Source organism: Podarcis filfolensis, assembly GCF_964270895.1.
Source record: "Podarcis filfolensis genome assembly, chromosome: 10".
Lineage (NCBI taxonomy): Eukaryota > Metazoa > Chordata > Lepidosauria > Squamata > Lacertidae > Podarcis > Podarcis filfolensis.
The window spans coordinates 30835017-30849612 of NC_139612.1; the positions used below are offsets into that span (position 1 = coordinate 30835017).

The 14596-nt window shown below is 43.5% G+C and overlaps 1 protein-coding gene across 18 annotated transcripts in view; it reads right to left on the bottom strand.

Annotated features, from left to right (window-relative positions):
* GRIP1 (glutamate receptor interacting protein 1) overlaps positions 1-14596 on the bottom strand; it is a 342494-nt gene that overhangs the window by 223524 nt on the left and 104374 nt on the right. The window lies entirely within an intron of this gene.

Here is a 14596-nt window from a genome sequence, read left to right on the forward strand (position 1 = left end):
CAGTTGACATGGTTTGTTTGCCTAAAATCAGCATGCAATTTGGCAAACATGTAGGCTTTGGGGGATCTGTGGAAAGAGAACAGAAAGCTTTCTAGGCAAGACAAAAATTATGTTGTCTGTTTCACAAAAATTATCTTGTCTCATTTTTTAAGACACAGTCTTTAGAAACTATGAGGGGTACATAATAAAAGAGAAGGCGCACAGTCAGGTTACTGGACTCCTTTCCCCTACCTCCAGAACAGAAACAACAGAGATATTGTGTTATATTTACTGCCTTGATTGGCTGAAGCATGATCATGTAAAGTCAACATTTTGGAAGGATATATATTTTGAGTTTGTTCAGGCTTCTTTATTTCATGCTTTGCAAGAAATGGTAAGTAGCAGGCAGGACAAAGGCATACTGTGAAGATAAGCAATCTGATGCAGGAAAGGGACAGAAAACAGCATTTCTGTACACTGTAGAATGCCTCCCCATGCTGTTGTACCAAGGCAGTCTTCACCTGCTTTTAAAGTGGTTATTGAAAGCTTTTTTCTTTCTGATGGGTAGCCTAGAGGCTGGCATATACATGGTTTCTTAAGCAGCAGGCTGTGAAACACAGGCTGTGTCTGTGATTATTAACTTGGAGGGGACCAGTAAATGCAAAGGGAAGCCAACTAACAAGGAAAAATATGGTCTTCACTTTTTTTTAATTCATTCATTCATTGCTCTAGGGTAAGCAAGGGGAAAAGTCATTTGAATAGACGCACACACACCTTAAAAGAATATACTGCTTTGGGGTTTGCTCTATACATGTAAAAGCACATTTGCTTCCCTCCAAAAAATATTGGGAACTGCAAGGATGTGGGTAATTGTAGTTCTGTGAGGTGTTTTTTTTAATTATTTTTAAATCTGATCTATTTATATCGCAAGCCAGTTCTCTACCAAATCTTCCCATTCCCATGTGCAGAGAGCGGTGTGCACTCACTGATGCAGGCTAGAACTGGATCACGTCCTTAGTCATTATTGTGAAATGACTTTTTAAACCCTGCTGAAATATATATTAATTTGCACTGAGCTGATTTTAAAATAAGTATCTTTTGGAATAATAAAGTATATCTAAAAAGAAGAAGACAAGCAGGGAAAAGTTCAGTTTTCAAGAGCCGATATATAAGACATCCATTATGATGAGTAAGTACTACTTAAGAAAATCTTTTATGCCATGACTAGCCTTAGAATGAAACCAGTGATTAAAAAGAGATTGCTCATGAGAATGAAATCCTACCACTCAAGTAATGCATGGATTGATTCTTCTCTGTGCTCTGTTGGAAAGACTCTGCAAATCTAATAAGAATTTATATAAATTGAGAGAGCATGGTCCAAGTATCTCACCTTTCTTCATTTAGATGTCATTAGAGTTATAGTTATATCTTTTTAAGGATGAAGGACTTGAGCAAACCTGTCAGTGTTCAAAATTAGTTTTCCATCTAGTCAGACTATGAAATCCAAGGACATTCATGTGTAGAATTTTCAGACCTGCAATTTTTTATATCAAACATGTATTTTTTTCCTTGATACATGCAGATACCACTGTAAATGAAGACCAGCAACATTACTGAATGATGACTGTAAAGAACCACCAATGGCAGCCCCTTGTTGCAAGCTGCAGCAGAAGCAGGTGAAAAACTTCCCATTTTCCAGCAGAATCTTAATAAATATGCCTTTGTAGCTCAATAAATATAGTGGGCAAAGGAATGAGGAAAGATGTTAAGTTATCAGGAGGCAAAATAATCAAGGGATCTTAACTGGAGTTGAAAGCATAGCCAATTGGTCCTCATCTAAATACAATCATAGGTTGGTGAACTGCAATAGTTTATGGATTAAGATACAACAATGCTGACCAAGGACAGAAGGGAGAGGTACTAGCAAGGGCAGCTGAGGGTGGAAACAGCTGACCAATCCTCATGCCCAAGTTTACTTAGAAAGGGTTGAATCCAGATGAAGTTGGCTATTTCAAGGCCATACTGAAAGTGTGCTCTACATGAATATTGGAAAGAAGTTGATGCAGTGGAAAACAAACACTGAAGTTGTTATTACAGAAGAGGCGAGGCAGTCTGTTTGCTCACTCTTTTGGGAAAACTGATTGTTTCCGAATATCACCATTCAGATCAAGGGAAGTCATAGTACCACTCTATTCTGCCTTAGTCAGACCACACCTGGAATACTGTGTCCAGTTCTGGGCATCACAATTTTAAAAGGATATTGACAAGCTGGAACATGTGCAGAGGAGGGTAACTAGGATGATCAGGGGTCTAGAAGCCAAGCCTTATGAAGAATGGTTGAAGGAGCTGGGTATATTTACCGTATTTTTCGCACCATAGGACGCACTTTTCCCCCTTCAAAAATGAAGGGGGAATGTGTGTGCGTGCTATGGAGCGAAGACAGCATAGCCCCGCGACCCTCTGCCGGCTGGAGAGGTGACGGGCGGCTATGGCAGGAGCCTCTATAGCTGCGCGCCACCTCTCCAGCTGGGAGAGCGCGCGCAGGGCTAAAGAAGCCCCGCTTACCCTCTCCCAGCTGGAGAGGTGACATGCAGCTATGGCAGGAGCCTCCTTAGCCGCGCACCATCTCTCCAGCCGGGAGAGCGCATGCGGGGCTAAAGAAGCCCCCGCGACCCTCTCCCGGCTGGAGACGTGACATGCGGCTATGGCAGGAGCCTCTACAGCCGCGCGCCTTTGTGCTGCTCCCCGACCTGCTCTTTGGGGCTGGTGGTGGGCTTCCCCCCGTCAGCCCCAAAGAGCAGGTCGAAGGGAACCTGAAGCCTGGAGAGTGAGAGGGGTCGGTGCGCACCCCTCTCACTCTCCAGGCTTCCAAGGTAGCTGCCTGAAGGCGTCTGAACGCACCTTAAACGGCACCTTGTTTTAGAGGGGGAAAACAAGAGGGGGGAAATTCTCCCCCTCTCTGCGCAGCGCCTCCTGCCGCTTCGCTGAAGGGGCGCTGGGCAGAGAGGGAGAGAATTTTTTTCTTGTTCTCCCCCCTCTAAAACAAGGTGCATCCTATTGTCCGGTGCGTCCTATGGTGCGAAAAATACGGTAGCTTGGAAAAATCCATCTTCAAATATCTGAAGGGCTGTCGCATAGAGGAAGGTTGGACTCAAACCTATGGCTTCAAGTTGCAGGAAAGGAGATTCCAACTAGACATACAGAAAAGCTTTCTGACAGTAAGAGCCGTTCAACAGTGGAACGGTCTCCCTCAGGAGGTTGTGGTCTCTATTTACTTGGAGGTTTTTAAGCAGAGGTTGGATGGCCATCTGTCATGGATGCTTTAGCTGAGATTCCTGCTTTGTAGGGGGTTGGACTAGATGACTGTTGGGTCCCTTCCAATTCTATTATTCTATAACAGCAAATCTCTGTCACGTGGAACCACTCATGTAAAAGCTTGTGAAAGAGAGCAGCTCGTTCTATTAGTATCAGATTATTCCTTTCATTTGCTAAGTGATATCCTGAGTTGTGAAAAAGCAGTGAGTACATATATTTTGGCCTTCTTCAACACTCTATTTCATCCTAAGAAAAAGCTCTCTCTGCTGATGTTTAAAAGAGCATTTAAACACCTTCAAAAACTCTCCTCCCTTCAACTTAGTTCTCTAATGCATGCTGATCAGCTCAGCTAACGCGTCTCCCCCCCCCCCCTTGCACATTTTTAATCCTATTTTGTCCTAACTTGTTTCCTTCTCACCATCAGGAATATACTTCACTACTACATTAACTATTTTGCCGTTGAAAGCACCATCGTCTTAAAGGTCAATCACATTGGAAATTAACAAGTGAAACATTGCAAGTGCTGAAGAGTTTTTATTTATTATATTTCAACACTATCCTTCCTCTCGTAGGGGCTCAAGGAAGTTTACCGCATAATAAAGTTGAATCAAGCAGGACTCAGACAAATCTCGTGAAGGCATAGCTGTCAACCTACAGATTTGAAAATAAGGGACCAACAGCCTCGAAAATAAGGGATCAGCAGCCAAAATAAGGGATTTTGCTATTGTAAAGAGTTACATACATTGGTAGGACTGACAGATGCTGTCAATCTGGCATGAGGCGGTTGCGGCGCTGCGGTGGCTGCGGTGGCTGCTGAAGCGCCACCCTTCTGCGTCCCTCCCCATCCCCCTCCTTTTCCTCCTCCCTCAGGCCGCCTCCTCAGCTGCCACCACCGCTGCCGCCTCTGGGCTCACGGGCGGCATGGGCGAGAGTCTCTCTCCCTCCCCCCCTCTTCTTGGGCAGGGAAGGGCCGATGTAACTCCTCGCACCAGGACGACGGCACCAGCACGCGCTCCTTCTTGCAGTGGAGAACCCCGAGCCGCTGCTTCCCTCCCGAGCCGGGTGAGCATGAAACCCGGGAAATTTAAGGGACATCATCAATAAGGGACAGCAGCGGGACACGGCGCTGAGATAAGGGAGTTTCCCGGCAAATAAGGGACAGTTGACAGCTATGCATAAAGGGTACATGCAAATGGATGCCCACTTGTATTTCAACAAGTTTGTAATAAGGGCACACCAGAAGCCTAGATCTCCTAAGCAGCTGGGGAAGGCATAGTTCAGGGCTGTACCAGTTCAGAACACAGGCATAGACTCATGTGAGTCAGTGGCCTTCCAGTAAATATTTTCCATCAACTCTTCTCCCTGATATGCAGTTTCCTGTGTGCAGGAGAAAGCTTTGTATGGAGGAGCATTCAATCACAAACGCTCCAGTCTCAAGTAGCATGGTCCAGAGGCACATTTTCATCCCTGTGTTCTCTGACTGAAGATACTAATTTGCTTTCTTCACATTCATAAAGACAATAGGCTGGTTGTCCTCCGCCTTTTTAAGACCTTGGGAACTGAAGAGGCTGGCTGCTACAGGAAGACAATTTTACGCATGACCTGAATGGAAGTGAAGAGACAGCTGCTTGAACTGTCATCTGGTGTGTGGCGCAATATGGCTTAGATGCCACTGTGCTACTTTACTTACACCTGTGATCTTTGTCTGCTGTTTTTGAGAAATAATTCCCTTACTGACTTGTGTGTACATAGTACCAATGTAGCCTAGCATCAAATGTAAACTAGATAAACTAGGGTTTATGTCTTTATTCTCTCTCTCTCTCTCTCTCTCTCTCTCTCTGTGTGTGTGTGTGTGTGTGTGAGAGAGAGAGAGAGAGAGAGAGAGAGAGAGAGAGAGAGAGACCTTAATATGCAGAGCAATCCAAAAACCCTTCTGGGCAGGGATGTGTGGGTTGATAAAAGGTCTCCCTCCTCTAAGCTCTGCTGAAAGTTGTGGTGAGTAGAAGCCCAGTAGCAATGTCCCTGCCAGCAGAGCCTGGCAGAAAGCCCCAAAAGGTGAACTGGTTTGTCATCCGTTGTGTCCTGAGCCAGTCTCACTGCCATCAGGTAATGCCATCAGCATCCCCAATCTGGACCCAAATTCTGTGCCAGCCTGGACCTAGTTCAATGATAAAGTTTGATGGCCCAGCCTCACACCTTCCACAACAGCTACCTTGAGCAGCCATGATGTCAATGCAGTAGGGGCTCCACCACTCTACTGTAAGGAGTGGGAGCTAGAATTTCAGCCTAAGTCATAATCTTAGACTAAGACCTTTCCCTTTGTCCCATTATATCCACACATAAAATACTAGACCCCCTGGGCTGCATGTGGTCCTGGGAAGCCTTCAGTGCAGTCACACAGGTGCCGAAGCTGCGCCCCTCCACCAATTCCTTTTGCTGCCTTCCTGATAAATTCACGTTCCTTGAAGCCCACAACCACCTGCCCCATGTAAATTGTGCTCCTTTCAACCACCCCCAACAACTGTTTGGGGACCTGAAAGTTAGAGTGATGCACAGTCATTCCTACCTTGCACATTCTGCCTGTGGATGTGAATGGCTTCTACTCCACCCGTCAGCCCAGGCCCTGTCAGATCTACTGGCATTTATCTCAATGACTGATGACGTACCTTCATTTCACGTAGCCCTCAGGGGCAAAAACACCGTGTGACCCTCTTCTGTAGGCTTAGTTTTGGCCCCTACAACTCCATGAATACTTTCCTCGGGTCACTATCACACAACTAGCACTTTCTGGGCATATTACTGATTTTATATATATAGGATTGCATATGGGAAACTGAGATGCAACTCTTCAAAACCACATTTTACAGGTGCCTAACCTCAGATCCAGGGACGCGGGTGGTGCTGTGGGTTAAACCACAGAGCCTAGGACTTGCCGATCAGAAGGTCGGCGGTTCGAATCCCCGCAACGGGGTGAGCTCCCTGCTCCTGCCAACCTAACAGTTTGAAAGCACGTCAAAGTGCAAGTAGATAAATAGGTACCACTCCAGCGGGAAGGTAAACGGCATTTCCGTGCGTTGCTCTGGTTCACCAGAAGCGGCTTAGTCATGCTGGCCACATGACCCGGAAGCTGTATGTCAGCTCCCTAGGCCAATAAAGCGAGATGAGCGCCACAACCCCAGAGTCGGCCACGACTGGACCTAATGGTCAGGGGTCCCTTTACCTTTTTAACCTCAGATCCTACTGAAGAATGCCAGCGAACATGATGACCTGATAAAGACATGCATAACCAAATATGTGCAGATACATCCTGGTAACGTCAATCTCTGCATAGTCCAAGCAGCACCAGGCACCCCATCTTTTCATCTGTGAGGAAGTTCATGCTGAAACAGGTCGTACGAAAGCAGCATTAGAGGCAATTTGCAATAGTAGTGGAAGGCATGAGAAGCACCGTGTTTCATTATGGAGAGGATGTGTGTTTAAAAATAAATCTGGCAGGACTAGGTCAAGTCATTTTTCTGCCCAAGGAAGAACTGCAAATGGTGCACCCTCCCACAAGTCAAGATACATAATACCCAAGGCCAGCTAAGTTATTTTGACATCTGAGGCAGAAAGTCCTAAGCACCTCTTCCCCTGCCTCACAGGAAAACTACAATAATTATAAACGGATAAGTAACTACTTGCTGCCCTTTCACAACACCCAAAATCTGCTACCTGAGATGGCTGCCTCACTCTGCCTGGTGCAAAAGCCAACCCGGAGATTTGGTGCAGCGTCTTGTACTTTTAAACACAAGTAACTCACAACAAAAAGACATGTATTGATCTTTGCAGATTCACCATTAATTATGCACTCCCCATCAATAAAAGGAAAGAGAATACTACTAGCTAACCCCGTAAGATTGTTGTCAGAAAACAATGAGGCACTGTCCACATTGAAGTGCTGTACAAATGAAGAGCCACAGCATCAGGGGCTATCCTGTTCACATTTAATGCAGTTCCAACATTCATTGATCAATCCAGATATTCAACAGACAAGAAAAGAGCAGGATAAGTAAACTGAAGTTATACCAGCAGATAGCCTAGGTTAACAGAGCTTCAGCAGTACTAGCCAATGTTTAGTTTATTTATATGCCACTCTTCCATGGTGGACAGCCTAGATATCAAATAAATATCAAAATACACCATCATTTTTTTTAAAAAATGTAACAAAACATTTCAAACCAATAGGATTAAGGTGAAGAAGATGAAATTATACAATCACACCTAATATATAGTAACATAAATGCAAGATCAGAATAGTAAGAAACCCAATAGCTCATCTAGAGGTAGGCAATGTTGTGCTCTCCAGGTGTTGCTGGACTACAACTCCCATTATCTCTGATCGCTGGCCATGTGGGATGGGCTTGACAGGAGCTGGAGTCCATCAACATTTGGAGAGAATTATATTATTTACTCTGGATTTAATCTAACCTACACTACTAGTGTGTGTCTTGTTAAACTCCAGGGAACTCGCCATCCCTTGCTTAAATACAGCTTTGTGGGGCAAAGCCTTCCCACTACCCTAGATGGTTCACAACTGGCTGCTTCATGTCTATCCTACAGAAAGCAGGAAACAGTAAAAGGAAAGTACTAGGGAGTGGCACTCAGGTGGCGCTGTGGGTTAAACCACTTGCCGATCAGAAGGTCGGCGGTTCGAATCCCTGGGACAGGTTGAGCTCCCGTTGCTCGGTCCCTGCTCCTGCCAACCTAGCAGTTCGAAAGCACGTCAAAGTGCAAGTAGATAAACAGGTACCGCTCTGGCGGGAAGGTAAATGGCATTTCTGTGCCCTGCTCTGGTTCGCCAGAAGTGGCTTAGTCATGCTGGCCACATGACCCGGAAGCTGTACGCCGGCTCCCTCGGCCAATAAAGCGAGATGAGCGTCGCAATCCCAGAGTTGGTCACAACTGGACCTAATAGTCAGGGGTCCCTTTACCTTTACCTAGGGAGTGGTAGTGCTGCTATTTTTCTCCAGTTTTCTGGATAATTCCTTCTCTTAACATCCTGAAGAATGTTGCAATATCCCAGGAGCTCTGTCCTTGTGGACTACTGAAACCCTGCCTGAATAGTGAATAAATAATCCAAGTTTGGGTCCTGTTCAGACAGTATAATAATGATATACCAGAAATATACCTCTAAGCTTTCATTTGCCAAACTCAGCTACTTTAATGTCATCATCCTTCAGAAAGAAGCTTCTCTACTGAAAATGTTCAAAAGATGACACATTTCTAGTTCTTAAAACCCTTGACACATCATATATAGTGGCATGTATAGAAGCCTATTCAGCCTTTTAACTATTAATAGATACTGTTTTGTAAGCTCTATAAAACACTTGGGCTCCCGACATCACACTACCATCAACACAACTTCTACATATCAGTTCAGAAGACTGGCGTGCATTTCAGAAAACCAGGATAGCTGTTGCTGGCATGGTGCCGTGTTCCTCCCACAGTCTGCTTTGTTTTCTCAATTATAGTGTTCAGGAGAGTAACTTGCCAGGGCCAGTTCCAAATCTGAGTGGGCTGAGAGGGCAAAATGCTCTCAGGTGAGCCCCCTTCACCATCCTGTGGCTGCAGATGCCGCCTGGGTCTGGTGGGCAGCTAAGGGAAGGTGAAACTAGGAGTAGGCAGAGCCAGAGGTCACAATAGCAACACAAATTTGACACCAGCACAAGACTGTGGACTTGGGAGGTTGAAGAAACACAAGGGTTAAAGGATGGAGGAGAGGACCAGAAGAGATGAATAACACTGAGGGACAAGAAGAAGTCTAGGGTCTGGGAGATCAAGAAACAATAAGGCCTGAGTGGAGGGGGCGGGGAGCAAGGCAAAGGATTGGAAAGATATAGACATAGAGAGGTTATGGGATGTGGGGTGAGCTTTTTTGCTCTGCACTGCAGAAAAGGAAGTCTTTTTCTATCTTGTCATGGTTCCTTGCCCCTGCCTGAAACCACAGCAACACCGCCTGCCTGCCTACTGCTCCCCTCCCGGCCTCTGAAGTGCTATGCTTCTCTCAGAACAGACTGCAAGAGGGTATGTGATCGGTTGAAAGAATCCTGCCTGAATGAATTCTGATTGGTGCAAGTACACCAATCAGCATAAAACTGGTGTATGTGTGTGTGTTTTGAAGTGCTTGCAGTAGATTCGTTGTGGGAGTTGGTCCTGAACGAATCATTCTTTTAAAAATTGAAGGAAATAATTGTGTCCTGATTGGCCAGTTTCAAGGAACAAAGGTCATTTAGAGCAATAGTGTCTCTTGATGACCTGCCTGAACACATCTATAGGAAACTGCTTGAAAAAAGGTGACCCTCTCGCTCTCCTGTGGACTGCAGCACTGGGGTCAAGCCACAGTATGCTGATACCAGGCAAAAGGGGAAAGTGGGCTCAAGCTCAGGGGTTTTAAGGTGGGGTTAGCTGCTCTTGATCAGTCACCACCCTTTTTGCCCTTATGCCTTTATTACTGGAAACTGGTGAGTTTACCCAGCAGTGGCGGGCAGTAGGCGCTCCAAACAGGTGGGTCTAACTGCTATTTAAATGTTCTTCAATGTTGTAGAGCAAGGTTATGTCAGGGAAATTTGAATGGCAGATATAACCTAGCTGCCCAATGCTGCTCAAAAGACTGGGCTGTGGGGTAGGGGACAGAGGAAAGACCAGGGCAGGCACCAGTGCAGGTGCATGGGCAGCTAGCCAAATGTTGTTGTTGTTTAGTCGTTTAGTCGTGTCCGACTCTTCGTGACCCCATAGACCAGAACACGCCAGGCACTCCTGTCTTCCACTGCCTCCTGCAGTTTGCTCAAACTCATGCTGGTAGCTTTGAGAACACTGTCCAACCATCTCGTCCTCTGTAGTCCCCTTCTCCTTGTGCCCTCCATCTTTCCCAACATCAGGGTCTTTTCCAGGGAGTCTTCTCTTCTCATGAGGTGGCCAAAGTACTGGCGTCTCAGCTTCAGGATCTGTCCTTCCAGTGAGCACTCAGGGCTGATTTCCTTCAGAATGGAAAGGTTTAATGTTCTTGCAGTCCATGGGACTCTCAAGAGCCTCCTCTAACACCATACACAGGATCACAGCAATAAGACTGTAGGTTTTCTTGAACAAATGCTAATTTCAGACAGGGAGGCCATCAAAGCATAACATGGCTGGGCAGGTTGCCCTCTTTTCTCATTTGAAACTCTTTTGTGGGGTGGGGAACCTGCAGCCCTTGTCTTAATTTCATGCAGCCCACATAGATGAGATAGTACAGAGGCAGGAACAGAGAACAAGAGAGAGAGAAAGAACTACTTAATTCTGCAATGCTACAAACTCCACATACATTTGGCTCTGCCCCCCCCCTACATTGGCTGATGCCACAGAATGACTTCCCCCCAACAGTGGCCTATAATGGCCCCTTATAGGAAATAGTTTTCAATCCCTGTATTAGTAAGTAAGAGATAACAGGTATGTCTGCTGGCAGCCACCTACCTACTCTTCCCCTGATTCTGCTTACCTGTTTCATTCTGCAGAGGTAGTCATTTTGGTATCTTGAGTGCCAACAGAATTAAATGGCCCTACCTGATGGATTCCCGTAATTCAAAGCTAGGTAGCATTTATTCCCAGTTGCACAGGATTCTGCATTGCATTACAGCAGGTTACTAAAATAAATGGCTTGCAAATATATTCCACTTTTTGAGTCTATGATTATCTACAGCTACTCAATCAATAAGTGTCAGGTTCAGCCAACTGTTCCTTTCTCACTGAAAATACAAACAACACTGCTGGGCTCATCAGCTATGGAAACCTTGATTCACATCCTTGCTTGACTTATTCTCCAATGGGATTGTTGCAAGGGTGGTTGCAAGGGTGGGATACAAATTTGACAACAGATTAAAAGAAGAAATAGTAACTAACCTAGCCTGCTCAGTCTCTTATATAGATATATCTATATATATCTATATATATATATATATTCATTCAGTCTTTTTCAAATGAATTGCTCATCCCAAATGCTCATTTTTGTCAAAACTATTTATAAAATAATTCACATTTTTATCTCCTGCCACACAAGATTTTTCAGTTTACAGTATCTGTGGAAAGGCTTTTCAACAGCTGGACTGAGGAACAGTTTGGGAGCAGTGATGATTACATGTGGGTGTCACTGCTAAACTTGCAGAAGCCAAGTGTGCCAGGGTTTAAAGTGTCATAAAGTAGCATCTGCACAGGAATCAATAGTATGTAACTCGGTTACGGGTGCCTTTGCAAACATAACATTTTAAAGCTACTAATAGTAATTTCAGATGTTAAACATTTTCTCCTTGCAGTGTTTCCTTATATCTACTGGAGAAGAACACGATACATTTGCAAAGACAGCAGTAACTATCCAGAAGTTAGTACTGTACTGTTATTGCAGACACTGAAAATTATCCTGGCACAATCATGAAATCCCTACGAAGACACTGCTGCAATATCTGTGGTTATGGGTTTTGAAAAATAAGCAGCTTATCTGTAATATACGGTATATATTATTCATTTGGCCCACTGTGGAGTATTCTAGGGTACCTGTGGCTTTCCAGTTATTGCTGGACTTCAACAGCCAACATGGCCAATGGGCAATGGTTTTGGGAGTTGTAGTCCAACAACATATGGACAACATATGGAGGGCCACATGTTCCTGTTCTAGAGCTGCAAATGAAATGAGAAGCGTACCCCTCCTTCCTCCCAGCTACTGTAAATTTGATATAAAGCAAGATTAAAGGGGCTGGGAACACACCTTCCTCTTCAGCCTACTGCTAACTGGAGTGGGAACAGCGGAATCAAATGTCTTCTCCAAGTTTCTCCATGACTGCAAGCTCTTCAAAATATTTTTCATCTTTAGTTTAGAAATGCCATCTTTAAGTTAGATACTTTGAATAATTTAAACTTAGATTCTTCAGATGCCACATCATGGATGCAACATCAAATTATATGCTTGCATGGCGCAATATGCAGTCGTGCCCAGAGGTATTAAACATGTATGGCCACTTTTTGCCTAAGACAATTCATTCTACTAGTTATTGTTTCTGTGCTGTTGTTTCTTCCTGGGTTTACTTCTAATGAAGCCCTAACACTTCATACTCAGATGTACATGGCTGTACTTTCCTGCAAGTGCCTTTATGCAGAACTCCCAACAGGATGGGGGGTGGGGAATAGGGGGAAAGGTCAAAAAATTTAACAGAAAGATTTCCAACAGAAGCACCCAATTTACAAAGTGTAACAAAGGAATATAGGTGTATTGCTATTATGTTTCTTTGAAAATCTTCCCCCACTTTTAAAAATTACTTTGGAACTTCCATTCAACAACAACAAAAGATGAAAGACGGTTTGCTCCACATATAGAAAGCAATAGCTACCAAGAGGTCAAAGTAGCCACACTTAATGATAATACAGACAACTGCAAGTTTGAGAAACAGCAACACTCCACAGAACACCCTTCTGCAGCAATTACTATGTGTTCCACTTTTCTAGTCACTAGAGCAGCGCAAGTCATGCACTCCAAGATCAGACAAAAATTGCAAAAAAGAAATTGTAAGAGATGCTACTGATACAACTCCCAAACCACTGATAACCAGATGCTTATAGGTTATCTGTTGGAATTTTATTTATTTATTAAGCAGCTTTTTCTTCCAACTTTGAAACCAGAAGGCATTCCCAACACCATACATGATCATTATATCTGAAGGTGAAGCAGCTACTCTACTGGTAGTAATATAATCTATGATAAATGGCAAAAGTGTTTTCCAAGTTCAACATTTTTGAGAGACTAAACACTACCAGCTGTAAAACACCAGAATGAAATTACAATCTGATATACCTTGGGAGGCTGGAACATACAAAGAAGAGTCTATCATATCATTCTAGGTGGACAATGAGACATCCTTACAGGACAACTCTATTCACACCCTTGCTCAGTGCCATTTTTCACAGAATTTTGTCTTACCCATTTGTATCCTTTGCTTTCCTTTAATTTCTATTGAAGTGCATTATTCAAGGGGAAACCTTGTTTGATTAGTTGCATGGTCTGGAAAGTGGAACAAGGACCAAAGTTGCCAAAGTTGCTATTTTAATCATGTTCATTTTGTACAGTAATATGCAGGTTAGTTTGACTAAGGTTTTGTATCTGATGCTACTATGAAATTCTTGCTTGAAATATAGGCGCACACTGGGCATAGAGAATCAAAATTAGGATCAAATTACTTAATCCTCATGTTGTAAAAATTAAGGTCTACATTTGGGTTTTTAGCAGATATGGTTAACTCCACTCCACTCCACAAAGTGCACAATAAATATTCTACAAAAGAAATGTCTGCAAAAGAGAAATGGTTAGATGTTAAATCATTTTTCACTGGCACAGCCATGTACATTTCCAAAATTGCAATTTAACTTTTTTTTTCCTCCAAGGAAAGGGAGATATGCTACAGCACACTATGCATTAGATTATAGCCACTCTACTTAAAACACACAGTTGTTTAAATTAAAATATAATTGTTATGTCTTTTTAAATGATAAATGCTCAGGATGCAGTAGACAGGAAACTATTTGCTGCAAATATTTTAAATTAATAGCACCATGTTATACATCTGTTTGTGCCTGGCTGCTTATATTGTCAACACCTTCAGCTTAAAGCATGTCATAATAGACTCAGCAATGCCTACATGTAGCTCCCCAACCCATTGTTCCCTCAGGCACTTATGGGCATCTCCAATCCTTTGGGATAGGTACAAGACAAAGCATGAACTCAGAGAGCTTACAGGTAAAGAGAATATTTTGAGCACATTACATTTTTCAAATACAATTTTGCACAGATCCTAAGCATGATTTTGTTGCCTTGTTATAAACTGCAGCTGCAGAATACTTGGCGACAGAATACACTGACAACATAATTAGTTAATTTTTCAACCAGCACCAGAGAAAATAAACTTGAGCTACTTTCTCCTAGAAAGAACGAAGCAAAAACGTATCTACAAAGGGCTGACTTGCATTCAACAACCTTTATGTTTAACTTCAACTTCTAAATTTATGCATGAGTGCAACTACCATAAATGGTACTTTAAAATTGCTGGGGTGTGTATGTGTGTGTGTGCGCGCGCAGACACACACATAATATATATTGAAAATACACACACATCAAAAGAGAGAGAGAGAGATGCAGACATACTGTACACGTGCACTATTAGAAAAGGTCTGCAATATCAGTTTACAGCTTAAAGTGCTTTAATAAAAGGCTTGCAACAACAGAAATCAATTAACTGCACCTGAAATA